Genomic DNA, 22,834 nt, shown 5'->3' on the forward strand with positions numbered 1-22,834 from the left:
TTGGCGATCACTCGTAGCTGAGTAAGATTGTCTTCCATGAACATGGTCTTAACAGTGAATCTGTAAGTGACTGTGGATGTTAATTATGGATCCACACGTCCTTTCACAGTGGGGACAGAGGTTTCTGGGTGAGAGTTTTCACAGTCCTGCCCCCATTACCAATTGGCATGGAACTTTTTTGAGGTTTGGGTTTGGGATGGGTTTTTGGAAGACGCCTGTGAGTGAATTTGTTTTATGTGTGTAGATCAGTGCACACTGAACAACACACAGTCTTCGCAGTAAGACACCAACTGGCTGGTCTGTGTGGTGGGACAGAATGTTCATAGAATCATAGTTGGAAGGTACCCAAAGGTCATCTAGTCCAGCCCCCTGCAATGCAGGAATCTCAGCTAAAGCATCCATGACAGATGGCCATCCAACTTCTGCTTAAAAACCTCCAAGGAAGGAGAATCCTTAAAATGTCTTCAGCTCAACTTCTGTGCGAAAAGGAAAAGCTGACTGGTTGGTATCCAAATCTCAAATGGGGGCAGGCAAACGGAGGATTAGGGAGATATCCTAGTGTGGCTGAGTGGGGAGCCAGGTTAAAAAAGAAAGGATAAGTTGCTTGAAGAAAGGGGCAGATGGGACAGGGATGTAAACAGAGAGAGAATTGTGGGGTGGGGTGCGAAGGGGAACAATTCTAGCTATCAAGGGCGAATGAATGGTATGGAGCATAGGGCTGGGCAATATATCAATATATCATCCACAACCACTTTGAAGTCTATATCGTGATACTGATTTCATCGTTTTTGACCTGGCAATATATCATGAGTCACGATGTGCATGTGTGATGCAAAAAGCAGAATGTGGGAAAAACCATGAAGCCACTCATTGCCTCTGCATAGCTCCATCCTATTTTCACCAGACATCGTGATATATTGGCATATTGAGATGTGGAGCTGGTGATATAACACAATGTCAAAACCAGATATCACCCAGTCCTAATGGAGGGTAGAGCTGAAAGACATGCCAGGGAGGCTGGTCAACAGTCAGGATGGCTTAAGGAAGGGGTTGCCCTGCGTGTAGACCAGATGGCAGAAATGTTGCCAGTTGCGGCTTCTGCTATCACTGTGGCATCTTTACCTGACAACCTAGAAGGCACTAAGTAAAGGGAGGACCAGGGCCATACAGGTTGAATTTCATCTATTGATTTAAAGTGATGCAGGTGGCGCTGTGGTCTAAACCACTGAGCCTCTTGGGCTTGCCAATCAGAAGGTTGGCAGTTCGAATCCCCATGACAGGGTGAGTTCCCTTGGTTGCTCTGTCCCAGTTCCTGCCAACCTAGCAGTTTGAAAGCACACCAGTGCAAGTAGATAAACAGGTACCGCTCTGGCAGGAAGGTAAAAGGCGTTTCCCTGCGCTGCTCTGGTTTCCGTCACAGTGTTCTGTTGCACCAGAAGCAGTTTAGTTATGCTGGCTACATGACCCAGAAAAGGCGAGATGAGCGCCACAACCCCATAGTCGCCTTTGACTGGACCTAACCGTCCAGTGGTCCTTTACCTTCTTTTACCTTTACCTATTGATTTAAACTAAAGCACCAGCTCGAGTGATATATCCAAAACGGCGGAGGGTAGGCTGTGACTGGCAACACAAGAAACCGGTTTGGACCTTTCTGAAAGCACGCCCGCCCACCCAAACCAGCTGCTACATTGCGTTTCCTGAGAGAACCCTTCCCCCCCCCCAAACTACAATTCCCAGAGTCCTTTGGTGTGCGTGTGAGGGGGAAAGGCGAGGTTACGACAAGCATAAAGCCGTTTCAGTTCGTGGTGCAGACGCCTCTTGCTGGTCGTTGGACAGCACCTCGCCTCCCCTCGTAGGCAGCCAGCCAGCCAGCCAGCCGGCCGGTGTTCCCCCGTCTTGCCCCTGCTTTGGCGCGCCTCTTCCCCGCCTCGGGTCCCCCCAGGCCGCTCATGCGCGGTCCTCCTCGCAGTCCGCCGAAGCGCCTTCGCAGCCCCTCCGAGGCGCGTCTCTCGACCGGCACTCGCTCCGTGTCAGCGGGCTGGGGAAGAGGAGGAGGAGGAGGAGGAGGAGGTCCCACCCATCTACTCTCCCGCTTGCCGGGGCTGGGGGAGAGAGTGAGCAGGAGCCGCCGTTGCCGCTTCATCCCTCCGCCACCCGGGCTGCTGCCGCTGCTGCTGCTCCGCCTGCGCGGGATTCGCCCCTCAAGGCAGACCGAGGCCGAGCCGAGGGCGCAAAACGAAAGGAAGCGAGCGGAGGGGCGGCGGAGACGGCGACGCCTCCTTTCCCCCGGCCGCCTGCCTCTTCGCCCGCGTCGGCTTCAGAGCAGCTTCCTCTCCGCCATCCCCGGAGCTGCGGGGAGGGGAGCCGAGACGAAAAGCCACAGGACGCCGGTGCAGAAAGGGAGCTAGACAAAGGAGAGCCAGAGGCTGCCGGCGGGGGAGAGGTGAGTGGCAGGCGGAGAGAGCGAGACGCCTTGTTAGGGACGCTTCCCCCTCCCTCCCCCGCAAAGGCGGGCGTTCCATTGCTTAGGAGGGTGGTGTCGGAGAGACCAGGTAAGCCCCCCCCCCTTCCCCGCGATTCCTCCCCTCCCCTCCCCCGCAATCGCATCCCGCCTATCAAGCCTGCAGCAGCGAGAAGGCACTGATGGAGCGGCGCGCGCGGGCTGCGTAAAGGTGGCGGTGGCGCTGGGCAAGGATCGTGGCTGCAAGAATGCTCAGCCCTTGGCGAAATAAGGTGCTCTTCTTGGGAAGCTGGGAGAGGGACGGGGGTGGGGGTGGGTGGGTGCCGTCTTTTCCACCTTTGCATCTCCCCGGCGGTGTGGAGACCGAGGCCTCCCCATTCCCTGGCACCCTCGGCTGCAGCCCTATGATCCATACTGGGGGGTGGGGGGGTGGGGGGGTGAAAGTCTGGGTGTTTTGTTTTTCTAATCCGTCCTCAGCTCCATGGCGCTGCCCTTTCCTTCCAAGGGAAAGGAGGAGTGCCGAATGGGAAATAACATGGCAAGAGGGTGAATTCTCACATACCGAACACACGCACACCCCGACAACAGTTCAGAGGCAATAGGGGGAAGCGTCAGAAAAAGGAAAACGTTGGCTGATTTTTGTGTGCTTTCTGGGGATGGAGCTAGCCAGCCATGCTGCCGGGAGCTGGGTAGGTCTCGCAGTGCCATACCAGTCTGCACCTCTGCCATTTTCAGGAAATGATACCCTATCGAGTCTTCTTCGTATATGCAGAGCTTTGAAAGAAAATGATGGTTTTCTGTTTCCTCTGAATTCTGCCATTGATTGGCTCAGTAAGTAAAGGGGCGAGAGAGTCTTTTCCTTCGCTCATTCCTCTCCCACTCAAATAGCAGAGCAGAATATGAACAGAATTTATGCGTTGCGTTTTCCTTATGGGGTTAAAGCGACAGAAGGTGCAAGGCACCCCCACCCACCCACCCACCCACCCTTTCCTTCTCTCCCTCCCATTTATTTACAACGTCTCAAGATGCCAGATTTGTTCTTGCAATAATTGCTGCCTGGAAAATCGGAAGCGTGTGGTCTTTTAGTAGCCAGCCTGCACTTGATGGAAGTGGGCAACATCAACAGTTGCAAATTTTTTATTTGTTGGTTCTGGGTGAAGGTAGTAGTCACAAGGGAGAAGGTGGCGTGTACAGGTTGTTCAGCAGCAGTATTTCCTGGACTCAAGGACAAATGGAGGCTTCTTTAATTCTGTAGTTTGTTTGGTGTGTGTGTTTTTCCTTGGGAGAGAGGGTGTGGTGTTCATGTCTCTGTAATGCAGCTCTGCTAAGCAGCACATGGAAGCAGGAGAATGCTGCTTGTGAATGTGTAGTAGAAACAGATCTTGCAGGGTGTAGGGAAGAGATGTTACCTTAGGCTTAATTTCTGAAGCTCCCGCTGTCAAAACCATATACGTTTCTAAGATAAAGGCTTAGAAGAGAGGAAGCTAGCTAACAGTATGTACCAAACCTCCCCATAAAAATAGATTTGATTCCATATATATATATTCAGTGAAATTCAACTAAGTTTTACCCATTGCAATTAATTGACCTAAGTTAGCCATGTTCATTAATTTCTATGAGCATTTTTACCAGTTGGCTTAAAACTCTCGAAATTCAGCAACAGCTCAGACCCATGCATATTTACTCGGAAGATATCTCTGTCTGAGGTTCATGAGGCTTCATTCCAGATAAGGCTGTAAGTCATCTATCCATTTACCTGGAAGTAATCTCCACTAACTCACTGGGGCTTGCTTTTCAGCAGACACAGAGGTGTCTTTAGGATTTTGGCCTAAATTTATTGAGACTCCTTTTGTATGATGGGTTTCCCCGACCACAGTGGATTTCTCCAAGCTGCTGCAAAATGCATGGATCCTGGCTCCAGAGTGGCCAATTCGATGCAAATTAAAGGGCGGTGCATGCTTTGAATTGAATATGCTTTCAAATCAAATCTTGCCTTTTCTTAAAGAGATGCAGTTTAAATACAATGACAGGCATATCTACAGATAATTGAAATATACCTGTTACTCTGACCTGAAACCTAGAAGCAGTGACTGTGATAATGCTAAGCTAGATATTTCTAAATGATGAGTTCATGTTTTAAGGATACTTTTTTTTAAAAAATATGAAGGAAACTAGGTAGTTTGGAATATTTTGATTATACTCATTTTCAAGATTCATTCCTAGATAATGTTTATATATGGATTCATATTGTTTATGACATGGGTATATTTGGACATAAACACAACTGTGCAAGTGTGTGTTCTTCTTTCTCTCTTTGTCCAGTATACTCATTATTTATTATTTATTGTGCTTAAGCTGCATTCTTCCCCTCCGCCAAGGAATTCAAAGCAGCAGGCATGCTTCTCTCCTGTCTCATTCAGTCCCCATGTGTAACAACCCTATTAGATTAGTTAGGATGAGCAGCAGTTAATGACCCAGGTTTACCCAGTGAGCATCATGTCTGAGCGAGGATTTGAACCCACGTCTCCTAGGTCCTAGTCTGACACGCTAACCATTATACCGCATTGGTTCCCATTGAGTAGCCATTTCCAGCACTTGTATCGGGCACAATGAAGGGAATACGCTAGTGTGGCCATTCTCATATTATACATATTTGACCTGGGCAAAAAGAAAACCTGGGGATCACTTTGGTTTTTGGTAACTCATTGGCTGGCAACAGTGTTATGTTGGAGTTGTAACAGGGCACTTATGGACACTGGTACCAGAGCCTGCAATAAACCCAGATGCCAACTTTGCTGCCACATACACCCAGACTACACCATTACTGGCCCCAACAACATCAAACATACCATCTCAGGACTATTTAATTGCTCATCTTGTAACAATTGTGTATGCCATCAAATGCCAACTGTGCCCTTCAGCTCTCCATATTGGACAAACAGGCCAAACCCTTCGCCAAAGGATAAATGGACATAAATCTGACATCAGGAATCACAAGACAGAGAAACCAGTAGGAGAACACTTCAATCTCCCAGGACATTCTATACAAGATCTCAAAGTACAGTAGCTGTCTTATTACAAAAGAATTTCAGAAATAGACTGGAAAGAGATGTTGCTGAGTTGCAACTAATTATCCAAACTTAAAACCATGGAGAGACCTGGTCTGAATAGAGACATTGGATTCTTATCTCATTATACATGATAAAGCTATTTTAAGCCACCTCACGCCTTGCTGTTTCCTGTAAGACCAATTGCAGTCATTAACAGTTGTCAACAGGTTTACCACACCTATCAGCCAATCACCCATTCCCACCACCCTTCTGAGTAATACCCCCCCTCACTATATATAAGGGTCTGGTGACTTCTGTTTCAGTGTATCTGAAGAAGTGTGCATGCACACGAAAGCTCATACCAAGAACAAACTTAGTTGGTCTTTAAGGTGCTACTGGAAGGATTTTTTTTATTTTATTTTGTTTCGATTCTAGCTACATTGTGATGGCTGTTAAAGTTTGCTCTTGCCTGTGGTGAGACATAGATCCTCAGGGGAGAAAAAGGAAGGACACCAGAGAGCCAGTGTGGTGTAGTGGTTAAGAACGATGGACTCATAATCTGGTGAACTGGGTTCGCTTCCCCGCTCCTCCACAAGCAGCTGCTGGGTGACCTTGGGCTAGTCACACTTCTTTGAAGTCTCTCAGCCCCACTCACCTTACAGAGTGTTTGTTGTGGGGGAGGAGGGGAAAGGAGAGTGTTAGCCACTTTGAGACTCCTTCGGGTAGTGATAAAGCAGGATATCAAATCCAAACTCTTCTTCCCTGTCTAATTTTTTTTTATAAAAAAAGCAAACAACAACTTGATTTTAAATATTATGTATTTTTGTTGTTCTTATGCAAGTGACTCTGTCAGGTCTTCAGCTTGCCATTTTGGTGAGTCATTTCCAGTTGTGTCCTCTTTTCACCTCCCTGGCCCCATGCTTTGTATAAAACTGCTACTCTGCATCTGTTGCTGACATGGAAATATAAACTTGTGCTTTTTTTCTGGCGGTGTTGCATCCTGGTTTCTCTCGCGAAAGGGCAAATCTGGCCCCTACCCTAGCTATGATGCTGCATTGATTTAGGAGTCACGCCCCCGTCCTAAATGTCTGTTTTGTCAACATGCTGTCTTTCAGTAGCTCAGGTGATATAGTGGAGGAGAACAGGATATTAATCACTAACCATAGGTTCTGGTTTGATTTCTGCTCCGAAGACAAGATGTTTTGTCCTCCTGTTTTCACACAGCCCTCTCACCTCTAGGCAGAGCTTTCCCAACAAAATAGAATCATAGAATTGGAGAGTTGGAAGGGAACCTGACAGTCATCTAGACCAACCCCCTGCAATGCAGGAAACTTTTGCCCAATGTGGGGCTTAAACCCACAACCCTGAGTTTACCTCTCTAGTCATTCAGGCAACATTAAAATCCCAGGCTATCCTTAAATCACTACACTGGTTTGCTATATATGGGCATCCGTAGCCCCTCTGAAAGAACCATAACCTCCAGATTGCCAGCTTTCACCTTTTTAAAAAGGGTATGTTTTTAAGGATTTGTGGAATCAGTAGATTTGAAGAGCCTGAGATGTAGGGCAAAATGTACACGTACTATTTTTCTCACTTTGGTGCATGAGAAACTACGTTGCCTGCCTCTGTAGAAAAATCCCCAGGAATGCCCTTGTTTCTATTTGTCCTGGATGCAGCATAAAATTTATGCCATAAGCTCTGCATCCTAGCCCTTAAACAGTTCTCTTGCCTTGTGCCTCTTAGTACTCTGCCCATATCTCAAAATATTCCTGCCCCGTGACTTTCACTTCTCCAGATCCACCACCCTCGTCTGCCCAAAGATCTCCAGCTCCCTTAAATATTTTTTACCCTTTCCCCACCACTTCCCCTTAAATGTGGACCCCTCTTGCAGAGCACTTATACGGTACTACCTCTCCTTAAAGCTACCTTTTCTGTGAAGCCTTTGGCATGACCTCTTAGTCATCTCCTAGTGAAAGTAAACATAAATACATGTACTAGAAATGGGGAAATGTGGCAATTTCGTTTCTTGTTTCGTTTTTCCAATCTTAAATCAGTTCTCCACATATCTGTTTACAATTCTTTCTTTTTTAAAAATTCCTCATAAAAATCAACCAGCATCTTACTGTGAATTTTGCCTAATACACCTGTTTTTGTGTGCAGTTTCCCTAATGTGCATGTTTTTGCAAAGGCAGTGTCCCTTAGCACAATGCATTTTGTATATTGTTTTCACTCATATATTCCTTCTACACCCACCTTGCCCTAATATGTGCATTTTTTGTAAGCACATTACATGGCTGGAGAACTACACTGCAAAATTGAAAGTGTGCATTTCAAGGAATGGTTGTGTTTCAGTTCACGTATTGCTTTGGAAAGTGGACATTTTATGCTCTGAACTGCCCTGAGATTTACAAATTAAACAAATAAACAGATAAATAAATTATTTGGTAGGTTCAGATCCAACCCCAACCCCCACTTTCTACACATGTAACTAAAAATGCATTTTTCATTTTCATTCATTGCTTACTTTCCATTCCCTCCATTACTCACCTGTAGCAAACCTTAGATTGGAAGCTCCTTGGGTCAGGGACCTTTCTTTTGGCTCTTGTTTTGCAAAGTGCCATGCACATTGATGGCATAGTATACTAATACTATTAACAGGATGAGGCCATATAGTTTCTTCTTGGACAATTTTGCCCATTGAATTTCCATTCACTTAATGGAGCTATGTAGGCTGATCAATATTTGATAACTGCCCATATATCCATAATGTCTTGTTTAATTTTTTATTATGTGAACCCTTTTTGTTTGTTTGTTAGAGTCACCTTATTTTCAGCTGTACTCTTTCAGTGCAGTTCTAACCATGCCTTCTCAAAAGTACCGGTAAGTTTTTCTGACTTTGTTAGAACTGACTCCAAAGTAAGTGGGTTTAGGATCGTGGCCTTAGCTGTTATTGAAAGCCCCTCTGATACTGTATTTTCCCCATGGCTCAATTATTTTAGAGCCTTGCACTTTTGCTCAGTGTCTTGCTCTGTGTCTTGACATTTCCTCTTTTGCCTATGCATGCTGTGTTAGAGATAAGTATTGGGAAGGTGATAAGGCCTTAGGTCATTAAATCCTTCCACAACTGAGTAGTCTTATCAATTTTCCTAGTCAGTTCAGTCATTTTATGTGGTCCTTGGATGAAGGGTGGTATATAAATTTAATTATTATTAATAATAATATTTTTTGCTACAATTTAAAGTATGTAAAGAAATACTTTTGGGACTGGGTCCTTATATACGTACTGTATATCCGTAGGTTGTCTCCTTGACTGACTAGCATTAGCTTCTCTGCTGGCAGCAATTACATGTGTTGACTTTTTTTTTTTTTTGGAAAAGCAAATAATTTTAATTTTACGTTCTGAAAATGTCAGGTTATGATAAATAATAATAAATAAATAAATAATAATGTTGCTATATAATATAACTCAAAGTACTTGGCAATCATTTTTAATGATTTCTGTGCAGTTTTACACACATTTTACTTACCAAGCAAAACTAAATTATATTAATTAAACTAAAATACCTTTTGAATTCCCAGGTCACGTTGCAACTTTTTAGCACCCCTCATTTTTATTTTTATTTAATTTTTATTAAAGATTTTCTTGATTTACAACAGTAATGCAATGTCTCTCTCGTATTTTTCCATATAACATTTTTACAAATCAGTTGTTGTTAGGTAAACATTAGGGAAAGAAGGGGGAGAGAGGTGGGTGGGATGGGTGGGGTAGGGTGACAATGTTTCTGTTTTACTTAATATGTGTAGGGTTTGGTGTCAGCGTTGTCTGTGCAGGTTCTCTGTTGTTCGCTTGTGCTCCTTTAGTGGTGAGAGAGGTTGGGGTTGGCGTGGGGCATGATTGTTCTTTTGCGGTTGGCTGTGGTGTTCTTTGGTCTCCTGTGTGTGTGTTGACTTTAATATCAGAGTGGGGACGCCACTGTCCTCCAGATATTGCTAAACTAAAACTTCAGTAATCTCTGACCATTGCCCATGCTAACTTGGACTGATGGGAGTTATAGTCCAGTAGCACTGGGCTCCCCACTTTTGAGAGCCATGGATTCCCCACTCTTTCTTTGCCCTCATAAAACTTTCTTACAGTATAGCATAATCCTATGCATGTTTGCTCAGAGGTGGGCCCTGCCGGGTTCAGTGAGGCTTACTTACGAGTGGATATGCTTAGGATTGCAGCCTTCAAGCCCCTTTGCAGTTAGACAACTCTGCCCTCTTCATAACTGGCCTGCAGCTTGAACTGCTTCTAATTCTGGTTTCAGAAATTCCCAGTAGTAGTTCCGTGGTGGTAATTTGCATTGCCCTTACCGAATGCAGCAACTTCCGTATTGTTGTTGAAAGGGAGTAGAGAACAGCCAATTCTTAGCATAGAAAGAGAGAAAATGGAGTAAATAGATAATAATTTCATCTGGAAAAGTTTACCTGTGGGAAGAGAATCTGTCTGCTCTCAAAACAAAACTAAATGTGAATGCACCTTCTGAAATCCTGGCCCTTTGCTAAGAAATAACTTTGTCAACTTCACAAGGTTTTTGTTGCAACCAGTGCTTGGCAATCCCTTATGCCCAGTGCTTTTTTTCTTTTTTTAAAAAAAATGTTTATGGGTACTCTCAATTTGACTCAAGAAAATCACCATTTTATAGTTCAAATTGGGGAAAAACAAATGGACAAAAGTACAAAGATTGACAAAATGTTTAGGGGTATGTGTACCTCTGTGTCCCCCCAGAAGAGAAACACTGTTTATGCCAAAAGCAGGGGGGGGGGGGGGTCCTATTTGTGTGGCAAGAAAACCCAAATGCTCAGAAATAAGATGTGGCATTTTGCATAGCTTCTTAGTTTGCCTGAGCTGTTTGCAACACAATACCAATATTGAATTCTGCTGCAAGGATTTGTGAGGACAGAAATATGTGCTTGTCCAGGAAGTCTATCTCCCTTTTCCCCCCTCTTAAAAACTTGGGTCAAACTTTCTTTTCGGTTTCTCGGGCTTCTGTGGATATTGTCTACATCAGTGTTTTTCAACCTTTTTTGGGCAAAGGCACACTTGTTTCATGAAAAAAATCACGAGGCACACCACCATTAGAAAATGTTAAAAAAATTAACTCTGTGCCTATATTAACTATATATAAAGTAATTTTTCAATTTTTCCCACGGAACACCAGGCAACATCTCAGGGCACACTAGTGTGCCGCGGAACAGTGGTTGAAAAACACTGGTCTACATACCCTCAAACTTCTCTTCACAGCCAAGATGGTCTAGAAACTCAGGGTATGGATCTGGCAACAGTTGCCTATTTTGGTAGATTTAATCAGCATGAGTAGCTCTGCACAGGATTTCTGCCTTTAAAAGGAAAACAAATAGAACTGGGGTTCTTGGGTCACTGCACATCCATATCAGATGTCCGAAATCCAGTGCAAGCAACTTTGCTCTGGTACAAAGACTTATAAGCAATTCCATACCAAATCCCTGCAGCAAGATAAAGCAATCTGCCTAGTGCAGCCTGCTTCACTTGGAACTGCCATTATATGAGCAAAGGCTCCTCATGTCTTGTCAGGAGAGAAAGACAGCAGGAGTTTTCTCAACATCTTGTCATGGTATTCCTTGCCTGTGACAAGGGGCGGGGGAACTTGACTGAATTCAGCAGAGAGGGAAGGCAAATGCAGCAACAGTGTCCAGACTTTGAGTGGTATTCAGTGCTCAGAGGCCTACTCAGAGTAGCACTATTTCAGGTTCATTCACTTCAGTGGGTTCTGCTTTGAGTTGGGCTTAGCCAAACGCAACCCAGTGTTGCAATCAGAGTAGACCTATTAAAATCAGTGCTGTCTGTTTCCCTGTTTTGCTGTTGTATCTCTTCAGGGTGGCGTGCATTCTTTCTTACTGCACAATTTTTTAAATAGAAATGGTTTTGCAGTAAAGTGTAAGAAAAATAACATGTTGGCGTGGTACAAATTGATGTAATTAGCATTTTCATGAGTGAATGCCATATTGTCCCCTAGAAGCATGTAATGGAAAATGGATTGCGGACATAAAATCAATTAACCTCTGCCTTGTAAATAAACCACTAATTGTGACCGAGGCTACTGGTTGTCACTCTTGCTGATAGTGTTTGGCTTTATTTATTTTTTAAAAAAATATATGATTTCCACCCTGCTTCACCCTTCCCTTCCTTGGTTTGCTGTTGTTTGAATCCCAAATCAAGGATGACTTTATTTAATTGTCTGGAAGCTGGATCAATAATGTGGCGTCTTTACAACTCTATTAAGCTTATTTGTATTAGAATTTTAAATGAGATTTGCATTGACATTTTAAGCGGTAATGGTCTCCTTTCTTTAGAGGTGATTAACACATCAGGGTTAGAAATGAAGTATGAGGTTGATCCATTACTGATACACAAATGAAATGATCACTTGGATGTTGGTGTGCCCTAGAGTTTTGGTTGTTCAATGGTAGCTTACTACTTCAATTTGTGCCATATTTATTTTGAGATGGATTTGGGACCACCATGGTGGATAATAATAATAATAATAAATTTATATGCCACCCATCTGACTGTGTTGCTCCAGCCACTCAACCAAAGTGGTTTGTGATAGAGAGAATGTATACAAATTGAATACTGGCTGTTTGCCAGATATAAAACATACAATGTCTGGACCACTTCTGAAGTAGGCTCCCAGTTTCATGCTGAATCTGTGTAGCAGGAGGAAAACTTTCCTTACAGGGCTTGTTCAGGGCTTTGAATAAGTGGCCACATCCCTATTTACATCTGTTGTTCGCTGGAAAATGTGCATCCTGCCACCAAGTAATTGTGAATGTGCCTGTGTTTCTTCCATGCAGCTGAATCCTCAGACTGCTCCATGCAGACAGACTTTCAGATGTGTGGACCGGTCCAGAGTCATGCTAGTTAAATGAAGACTTAGAAGGGTAGTTGATGGTATAGGGGGATTTAGAATCTGAATTAATTCATTAATTGCATCATGCTGGTCAGCTTTACATTGTGTGTACATAGCCACTGCATCCATGTGACACTCTGTGCTCTGGCAAGTGGGTTATGTTATCTTAAACTTCCACTTTTAAAATTTGATTTGTCATAGGCTGCCCAGGTTGACGTGGGTGGCACTGTGGTCTAAACCACTGAGCCTCTTGGGCAGGGGTCAGCAAACTTTCTCAGCAGGGGATCGGTCCACTGTCCCTCAGACCTTGTGGGGGCTTGACTATATATTTTTTGGGGGGGGGAACGAATGAATTCCTATGCCCCACAAATAACCTAGAGATGCATTTTAAATAAAAAGGACACATTCTACTCATGTAAAAACACACTGATTCCCAGACCATCTGCGGGCTGTATTTAGAAGCCGATTGGGCTGGATCAGGCCCCTGGGCCTTAGTTTGCCTACCCATGCTCTTGGGCTTGCCGATCAGAAGGTCGGCGGTTTGAATTCACGAGCCAGAGTGAACTCCCGTTGCTGTCCCAGCTCCTGCCAACCTCGCAGTTTGAAAGCATACCAGTGCAAGTAGATAAATCGGTACTGCTGTAGTGGAAAGGTAAACAGCATTTCCATGCGCTCTGGTTTCCATCACGGTGTCGCATTGCACCAGAAGTGGTTTAGTCCTGCTGGCCGCATGACCCAGAAAGCTGTCTGTTGACAAACGCCGATTCCCCCGGCCTGAAGGCAGGATGAGCACCACAACCCCATGGTCTCCTTTGACTGGACTTAACCATCCAGGGGTCCTTTACCTTTTACCTTTATGCCTATGATCTTGTCTGTCTGCTTAACGCATCTGATGAAGTAAGCTATTGACCAGCAAAAACTCAGCCCACATATAAACCAGTTAGCCTCAAAGGTGCCACAACATTTTAATTATGTATTTGTCATCTTGCTTCTACAGACTTAATGTGGTTCTTTTTCTTTTTTCTTAGCTTAAGTGGTTCCTTAGACGTCAAGATGATTGATTTTTGCTTTCTCCAAATCTTATCTAATGTATCTTCACAGTAGAGTACTTGTACAATAGTAGTACTTTACGACACAAGTAGGGATAAAATATTTAATTCTCTGCAACTATTTTAGGGCAGAACAATGAGCCATTTGTTCTCTCTCTGTATAAAACAGGATCCAGAGACAGCAAGCCATTTGTTTGCAGAATAACTGGAGGTCACACGTGGCGTCTAAACATACTAATGTATTATAAGGTTATAATTAATTGTATAATTCTTGCTTGCAGATGAATTTCTCTCTTCCACTCTTTCTCTCAGGTTCAGTTTTCATAGCAACTCAAATCTGTACACAATTCTTCAGATAGGGAGATTGTGGTGCTAGGCAGGTGGTATTTCGTATACGTGAAACTCAAAAAATTAGAATATTGTGGAAAAGTCCATTTATGTAAGCAATTGTTTTCATTAGCTACTGGAGTTTAATATATGATATAGACTCATGACATGCAAAGCAAGATATGTCAAGCCTTTGTTTGTTATAATTGTGATGATTATGGCATACAGCTGATGAAAACCCCAAAGCTGAAATTGTTAATTTGGGGTTCTCATCAGCTGTACGCCATAATCATCACAATTATAACAAATAAAGGCTTGACATATCTCGCTTTGCTTGTCATGAGTCTATCTCATATATTAGTTTCACCTTTTAAGTTGAATTACTGAAAGAAATGAACCTTTCCACAATATTCCAATTTTTCGAGTTTCACCTGTACTTCTGCATCCATTTTAATATAGGTATATGCCATGGCATATGTATATATTGAATGAAATAAGAAAATATTTAGCAAAACCCTTCCACCAATGTTTAGAAAACTGTTGTATAAAACAAACTATTGCGTGTGTGTTTTGATTTTTCTTTCTTTCAATCGAGCACAATAATCTTTTGTACTTGTTTAGAGAGCTTATGAAAACTAGCTTGCTCATAAGAATGTTGATGTTGTCGCTCTTCATTAGTTGCAGAACGTTTTACTTTTTGTTTTGCGGAAGGGAAGACATTATCTGACCCATAAGCCTTTGTCCCCTGTATTACCCAGCACCTTATATATGATTGATTTATATATAGCCTTTACATTAGTGACAACCAGGAATGGTCAGGACGGTAGATTGAGATCTGCTGCTAGATCTCTTGGTGTGTTGCAATAGATCTGCAAAGGCTTCTGTCCCCCGATACTTAACCAGTGCTAAGTGAACTTAAAAAAATAAAAATAAACCCCTGAATAGACTGACCTTCTGCTAATCACTTCTTTCAGCTTTCACATTCCTCACCTAAAATAGAAGTATTAGTCTGATGCCTTTTGCTTAGTTAAGGAAAACTGTTGACTAAATAATCACTTTGCTCCTTTTCCTCCAAAATATATTTACAGTACTGTAGACTTGAAGCTAAAATGGCTAAATCTTAAGAGTGCTTTATTCTGTCTCATTTTAAAAAGTTTGTTCCATCACTGAATTCGGATTCCCAGAAGTTAGAATGCAGTTACTAACGCTCTGAAAAGAACTTGATATTAAGTTGTTTACTAGGTGGTATGTTTGTGAGAATTGTGTAGTTCACATTCCCCTTTTTGTGTCTAAGGAGATTTCATGATCCCTGATGCCGGAAGGAATTTTGGTGCAACAGTGGCAATTTGTCTAACCTCTGTGATTGTAGATGCTTATGCAAAACACAGTGGTCAGAGACTTTCATTTCTTCCATGCCTTATGCTTGGCAATGCATTAAGTACTGTGCATTAATCATATCAAGTGATGATCTCCCCCTAGTTCCTTTGCATTCTTTTGTGTGCCTCCCTTCATCTCCATACTGTGGTTCAAATAATTATTCTTCGCTGTTACAAATTGTTTGCAGAACCAGTTGACCATGTGGTCATTCAAAAATATAGCAAGGCAACTTTTGAAAGATACAACTAACCTTCAAAAACCACCTGCAGATTTCTTTTTCTCTGGTGAATAAGAGATTTGTCCCAGGAGGAAGCATACTCAGGTGTTATGCTTAGTAGATCTTGTGGGAATGCTCGAGGACAGAACAGTAGAGACATTGACATTTAAGACTAGAATGGAAAGTTTAAACATAATTATTTGTTTAGGTTGCCTAATGTAAGTTATGTAATTGCATGTAGGTACAATGTTTGGAAAACTACTAGTTGCGTTACTCAAAGCACTCATTATTCTCTCTGCCCAGTACAGTACTTTGAAATTAAAGATCTCTATAGAGAAGACATCAAGTCTCCTACACCCAAAATATAATGTTGCTGGGCAAAGGACCTCTTTAACCGCATGTACTGGAATGTTGTAACTTCTAGGGCAACATCTCCATTAGTATCAAAAATAATTATGTGCTACTGCAAAAGTTCAGGGGATGCACACCTGACCTTACTTTGTGTCTGGCCTGGAATACTTTGTTGTGTCTGTTGTATATTATTTTAACAAGCTGTGGGTTTTTTAAATAAAAAATATGCCCCTTGTCCTGTCTGAAATAACGGACCTTTCCCGAACCCCCATGCATGACTTCCCCCCACCATAATTCAAGGTAAGGGTGGTATTGCGGGCAGTGCATTCTGGGGAAGGGAACTGCAACTTATTTTTCAAGTATTTCCTCCCCCTTGCTCCTGCTCTCAAGTTAGGGAGTATGTGCCAGGGAGAGTGGTCCATTGGAAAAGAGAATTGTTAGAAGGACTGGATTCAAGTTCCACTTGCGATATTAATTCATTGTGTGGGCAAGTCGCTCTCTCTGAGTTTCAATTCCCCACAAACAAAATGATGTCCTCATTGTGATGCTGCGAGGGCTAAGTACAATAAAGGCTGTGAGGTCCTTTGCAAAAATAAAATTTCTGTGTATATTGGGGGGGGGGAGGTAAAGAACACCTGGACAGTTAAGTTATTAAAAAGCAATGTCCTAGCTCAATACTTTCTACAGTACTTAGACTGACAGCGATGTCACAATGTCTTCAGCAAAGGCCTTTCTCAGCTTACCTCCTTCAGATTATTTGAACCAGGGATGCCACAAATAGACATTATTGCTAAGCTTCTTCTCCTCTTGCTCTTTGTGCTTTGGTAAAAGGTAAAGGACCCCTGGATGGTTAAGTCCAGTCAAAATCGACTATGTGGTCTGGCACTCATCTCCGTTTTCAGGCCAAGGGAGCCGGAGTTTGTCTACAGACAGTTTTCCGGGTCATGTGGCCAGCAGGACTAAACCGCTTCTGGAACAATGGAACACTGTGACGGAAACCAGAGCACACAGAAACACCGTTTACCTTCCCACCAAAGCGGTACCCATTTATCTACTTCACAAACTGCTAGGTTGGCAGGAGCTGGGACAGAGCAACGGGAGCTCACCCAATCATGGGGATTCGAACTGCTGACCTTCTGATCGGCAAGCCCAAGAGGCTCAGTGCTTTAGTCCACAGCGCCACCCGCTTCCTGAATAAACAAGCACACAATCACTGATAGCTCCACCCGCCATTGTGAGTCTCAAAGCAATGAAGATGATGCCTCCCCAGCTGTTGCCATTGGCTGTGGGTTTCTTGTGATGTCACAAAAGCACCTGGCAACGGAGTGGATATACAGTAAAGGCAGGCCAGGGGGAAAGGCCTTTTTTATTTCCAACAAGACACATCTGGCAATGGATGTGACATTCAGCACTGCCCAGGTTTCTTCCACTTGCAGGAGGCAAAGTGGTGAATGGAAGGCGGCAATCCTCTGGCAGTCGGATGCTATGGAGTGATGATAAGGCAAGTTTGCTTGCTTGAAGGCTGCTGGTATCTGTGATTAGAAGCTGGCGGACATCTCTTGGGAATGCAAGAAGCTTAAAGAATATTGGGAAATGATATATAATGAATTGAAAAAAAATGTTGAAAAAAACCTTTGTTAAAAAAATCAGAATCTTTCCTGCTCGGAATTTTAGATTATGATATAAGAGAGGGAAACTGGAGACTGTTTATGTATGCGACAACAGCAGCAAGAATTTTATTGCCACAAGTATGGAAAACGCCAACAGAGGAGGAATGACAAGCCAAGCTTATGGACTACGTGGAACTGGCTAAGCTGACAGAGAGGATACATGAGAGAGACAACCTTGATTTAAAAAAGGAGTGGGAACCATTTATAAACTATATAAAAAGACAGTATAAAGATTTGGACTCATTGGCAGGTTTTGACTAAACTTTCACAACTATATAAGAGGTAAAACCAGCAGGTTATAGAAATTGTTTAATAAATCAATACGGGGGAAGCCAAAGAGAGGGGAGGGGAGAAATATGGATGTATAAATTGTTTAATTAAGATTTGTGGAAAATTCATTATAATTTGAAAATTCAATAAAAATTATTATTATTTTTAAAAAGAAGAAGCTGGCGGACGTCTCATGATGGACCTAACAGTAGCTTCTGGCACAATGGAACACCCTGACGGAAACCAGAGTGCACAGAAACACAGTTTCCCTTCCCGCCACAGTGGTACCTATTTATCTACTCAGACGGGGAACCACTGCAGAAAAGGCCCTGCTTTCGTGTTGCCACCTTCTGGACCTCTTGAGGAGGAGGCACATGAAGAAGGGCCTCAGAAGATGATCTCAGCTGCTGTGCAGAGGACAAAAACAGCTCCAGTTGGCAGTCATTGATTGCTGCCAAAAAGATACGGTGGCTTGCAATTGTCTTTGAGAGCAGGTGCTTTGGCTGCTCTCAGTAATAATTGTGATAGATCATCTCTCTTTAGAAGTCAACCACAGAAATTGCATCACGTGGAAGCAAAGACACAGTCTTCTTGTGAACATGGGTCATAAGAAGCAGTTTTGGGGTGCCGTTCGGACAGTAAAATATCCCAGGACCAGAGCAGACACAGCAGACAGCTCTGAACTATATGGTCAGTGCAAAAATGAATGAAGTCTCTCTAGCAGAAAGCTCCAAGCATTTTACACCTGTTGCTCAAGATTTGGAACACGGCCTCTTCATAATAGCCAAAATTGCAGTGCTCAGCAAACATGCGGTCATTTCTGTTCCTGAACCAGCTTCTGGGGAGAAGAAGTGAGACTTACAGTGACAGTCATGGTTATTTCTGCATGCAAAATGCAGCTGTGTTTACAACTGTTTGATTACCCAGGTAGAGGGCTAAATTGCAAGCCAATTACAGTAATAAATACAAAGTGTTATAAATTGCATTTGGATAGCACAGCTCTTCTGTGTCTCAGATATGGACTAGGTTTGTGGGTGTGTTTTAAAAATCTCATTTTATAAAAAAAGGGCACTTAATTTTGTGACTGAAAAGCATCTGCAGCTTTTCTCATCAATAAGGAAAGTGTTAGTTTGTGAATGCCATTTCCTATTTACTTAAGCAATGTATCTGATACCGGATGTATCTGAATTTTGTGTGTACAGTATGTGTGAAACTTAAAAATAGCATCTAGAAGATATTGCTTGTACCTTTTTAGTTGCAATGTGAATTAACTGAGTTTCATTCATGCCATGGGGAGAGGCATAACTCTTAAGGGACTTCTATAATTCTCACTCCTGCCTGTTTTCATAACACTCATAAGCTAGTCAGAATAGTTATCTCAGCCCATGGAATTTGTAGAAGTCACTTTCATTTAGATAATGTGCTGTTTGATTTTTTTTAAAATTTAATTTGGCACTTCTTGTCAAAGCAATTCTGAGCCCATGTGGGACACTTAAGTTTAATAGCACTTCTCATAATATATGTTCTGGCAAAGTTTAGTTTAAAACCTGCAATTCATCACTTGCAAATTATTCTTACACTGACTTTGGAAAGCAAAGGTCAGCTTCGTGCATTATTTTTATCCACAAGCACAGTTCTGCATTATGAGGACTCCAGGGGGGACGTTACTGTGTTTGTCTTTAGGTGCCACAGGCCTCACGTACGCTCACCTCAATTGACCTCTCATCTATTCCTCCTACTCAAAAAATAAAAATAAAAATTGAACAATGTGACAGATTAGATATGCCTAGCCCGTACTCGTGTATGGGAAGCAATGTAAGTTTTATCTAAGCTTTTCATTGAGACTGGAAAGTGTCTTCGAGAAAAATAAGCGTCTTTCCCAAACTTGCATCTCCAGCTGCTTTTGGACTACAATTCCCATCATTTCTGGCCACTAGTCTTGCTAGCTAGGGGTGATGGGAGTCGTAGTCCAAAAACAACTTGGAGTCCCAAGTTTGGGAAACACTGTGTCTGAGGCAATCCACAAGGTGAATTGGGGGAGCCAGCTGTGGAGATAGCACAGCCCACACAAGCAGTAACTGAAATTGTAGACATCTCTTGGTTGTGGTGGCAAAAAAATTCAAAAGTTAATGAGGGCGGGAGGAGTCCTAGGTATCACAAGGTATGAGGGAGGCCTCCCTAGGAATGTTTTGGGGGTTGTTAGGGTATGTGTAAGATAACAAAATCTTGACATAGCGTGAATGATAAGAACAAATGCATACTTTGTGTTCAATGGCTGTAAATGAGAGTGGTGGATTTACCAAGGATCAGTTATCTCTCTTGTTAATTAACTGCCATCTTTGGAAACAAACAAACAAACAAACAAAAATCACCATTTGACTGTAATAAAGCACCAAAGCGGTTCACCAAAAGAGCAAAACAACCAAATTATTGGTAAAGAACAGTTAAAACAACTATTATGAAACATTAAATGATAATACAATTATTTATAATTGAAGAATTACTATACATCATCGGAGAAGACTTGCTCCTGTGTCTGAAAGAAAGCTTCATTTTTGCAGAACCACAAGCCTTATTCTACCATTGTTAGTATCCATCCAAGTTCGTCTTTAATTCTGACATTTTCAGAATTACTCATACCACTGTTTGAAAACCTTCCTTTTTCACACATACTTGGATGAAAACACCCATTTGTCCTTGCATACAGTTCATCCCCTTCAACAAATAGACCCCTTTGTTAAAAGATACAGCCCATTTATCTAAGCTCTAGCTGAGCTAATACTGCTGTTATTTCTTACCGGAGAATAAATTTGATAGGAAACAGCTATGGGTGGGCTTATCTCATGCAACCAGGTTGTAGTCCTGAGAGAGGTAGTGACAGTGGGAACCTTTGTAAGGTCCTGATTTATTAAACACTCCGTAATCGACTTGTTGAGGTACGAGACTGCTTTGCTAACATTTGAAATGTTTGCCAAGACTTTTTAAAGGACATTTAAAACTTCAAAGCTTTTGTGGTGTCAGCTTTGAATAATAGGACACTCTGCTAAGTCAAGGCTCTCACTTGCCCCAAATATGTGGGGAATGCTTGCCCCCAACTACGCTACTCCAGTTTGAACATGTACAGAATCTGTGATAGGAATTGAGCAGAGAGCCTTGTTTTGAGAAGTGCTCAGTTTTTCGGAGAAGGGCTCCTACTCATGACACTAAAGCTTTCCCCCACAAGCCTTGATAAACTGTATTTTATGAATTGCTGCTTGTGGGCATGGTCAGGCCGAGAGTATCTACCAGCTATGAGTTGCTGCGCTGCATAAACCAAGAGGGTCACTCAAGATTTTTTTTAGTGTTGTAGGGCAGTGTTTTTCAACCTTTTTTGGGCAAGGGCACTCTTGTTTTATGAAAAAAATCACGAGGCACACCACCATTAGAAAATGTTAAAAAATTTAACTCTGTGCCTATATTGACTATATATAAAGTAATTCTCTTGAATAGGAATCAAATAAACACAATTTTTCCCACGGCACACCAGGCAACATCTCGCGGCACACTAGTTGAAAAACACTGTTGTAGGGGATGCTGAGATGAAAAATCCCCCATCATGCTCACTTACCCACAATGCAGCATTTCTGACTCAGCATCCTTTGTGGCATTAAACAGGACCTGTAGGTGGACCTCTCAGACTGCACACTCCTTCACTCGTGTCGTAAAAGTTGCTCTCTTAAAGCAACTAGGTTCCATGCACTGTTGGGCCAGCACTGGATAAGGAAGAAGGATCCACTCTGTCTATGTTTGGTGGTGCTGGGTTGGGTCCTGGCTAAGTTAGTTGTGCTTAGTTCCTATCAAAATCACCAGGCCGTAAATTAAGCCTGTTGAAGGAAATTGATAAATTGGTTAATTCTCCATGAGTCAGCAGAGACGACTCATTCCCTACAAGGCAGCTGCAGACATCTTTTAAATGCCTTATCGGTATTGCTGGGCAGAATTGGTGCATGAGTCTAGGTAGATAAGGTGCTCAGGCTACAGCATTTATTGTGGTAGGACATTGGGAGAATCTATGTGAGACTGCATGGAACAGAAAAGGGAAGAGGAAGAATTGGGATTCTGGGCAAGACTGAAGAGTTGCAGGACTTTGAAGGCAGCTGAATTTAGGACTTGGCGGCAAGGACTTTGAAGCAAGGAACCCTCTCTGGGCTCAGAGAGAGAAGACTATAGCATCTATAAATAGTGTGTGTATGCATAGTGGTGTATGTTGGTAGTAAAGACAACTCTGCTAAATGGCTGTTTTATGCAGTGAGTTTGACTGAACTCCCATGGTACATACACCCAAGCCCAAACTCTCTGCTATCTAGATTCTTTTGGCAAAACTTTTCGCAAGTCACTACCTGCTTCTTTTCAGTCTCATCAGATGCACGTGATGTGTAAGATGACAGGGAAGGTATCTTCTGATTCTGTACATGCACACTATAGCATTGTTTGTCGAGTGGTGGGTCAATCCAGGCTTCCTCAAAGTCGGCCCTCCAGATGTTTTGAGGCTACAATTCCCATCATCCTTGACCACTGGTCCTGCTAGCTAAGGATCATGGGAGTTGTAGGCCAAAAACATCTGAAGGGCCGAGTTTGAGGAAGCCTGGCCTAATCCAAGGTGGGTCACAACAGGAGCACTACTTTGATACAAATGATTTAGGTAAAAAGGGAAGCCTGCTTAGAACTTGTCAGCCTGTGTTTTGGGATGTTTTCTTCAAGTAGCAAACTGTGTTTCTGAACTTAAATACTGAAATCACTGACAGAGCTGCTCATATGGGTAGTTTGCAGAGATTACAGTGTGTCAGTGCAAAGTTCCTATTTCCAGTTCTCTAAATCACTTTCTGCTGCTGCAGCATACCACAAACTGGCAAATTGTTGCAACCCTTTAAGGGAATCTGTGACTTCCCATTTAGTTTCTACCACCTCTGGAGCATAACAGCCTTGTTCACATATTAAATGGTGCTTTTATTGCATATTTATAAAGTAGTGTTTCTTTTATGTGTTTATAATCCGTTACACACACCAACATTTTGGGGGGTGGGGGTGGGGCTTAGGGGTGACTTGAGTGAAATGTTGTAAACAGTTGTCATTGCCAATACAGATGCAGCTCCA

The 22,834-nt window shown here is 42.8% G+C and overlaps 1 protein-coding gene across 2 annotated transcripts in view; it reads left to right on the top strand.

The window, feature by feature from the left end:
• Nucleotides 1-2,463: 2,463 nt before the first annotated feature.
• Nucleotides 2,464-22,834, top strand: part of CDC42SE2 (CDC42 small effector 2) — an 86,986-nt gene continuing 66,615 nt past the window's right edge. Inside the window, exon 1 of one of the 2 annotated variants that reach the window (XM_033163915.1) lies at nucleotides 2,464-2,552. The gene's annotated coding sequence lies outside the window, so the exon portion shown is untranslated. Of the gene's footprint in view, nucleotides 2,553-2,625; nucleotides 2,734-22,834 lie in introns of those variants that run through there. The other variant, XM_033163914.1, reaches the window with a different exon arrangement.

This window comes from Lacerta agilis, chromosome 11 (assembly GCF_009819535.1).
Source record: "Lacerta agilis isolate rLacAgi1 chromosome 11, rLacAgi1.pri, whole genome shotgun sequence".
NCBI lineage: Eukaryota > Metazoa > Chordata > Lepidosauria > Squamata > Lacertidae > Lacerta > Lacerta agilis.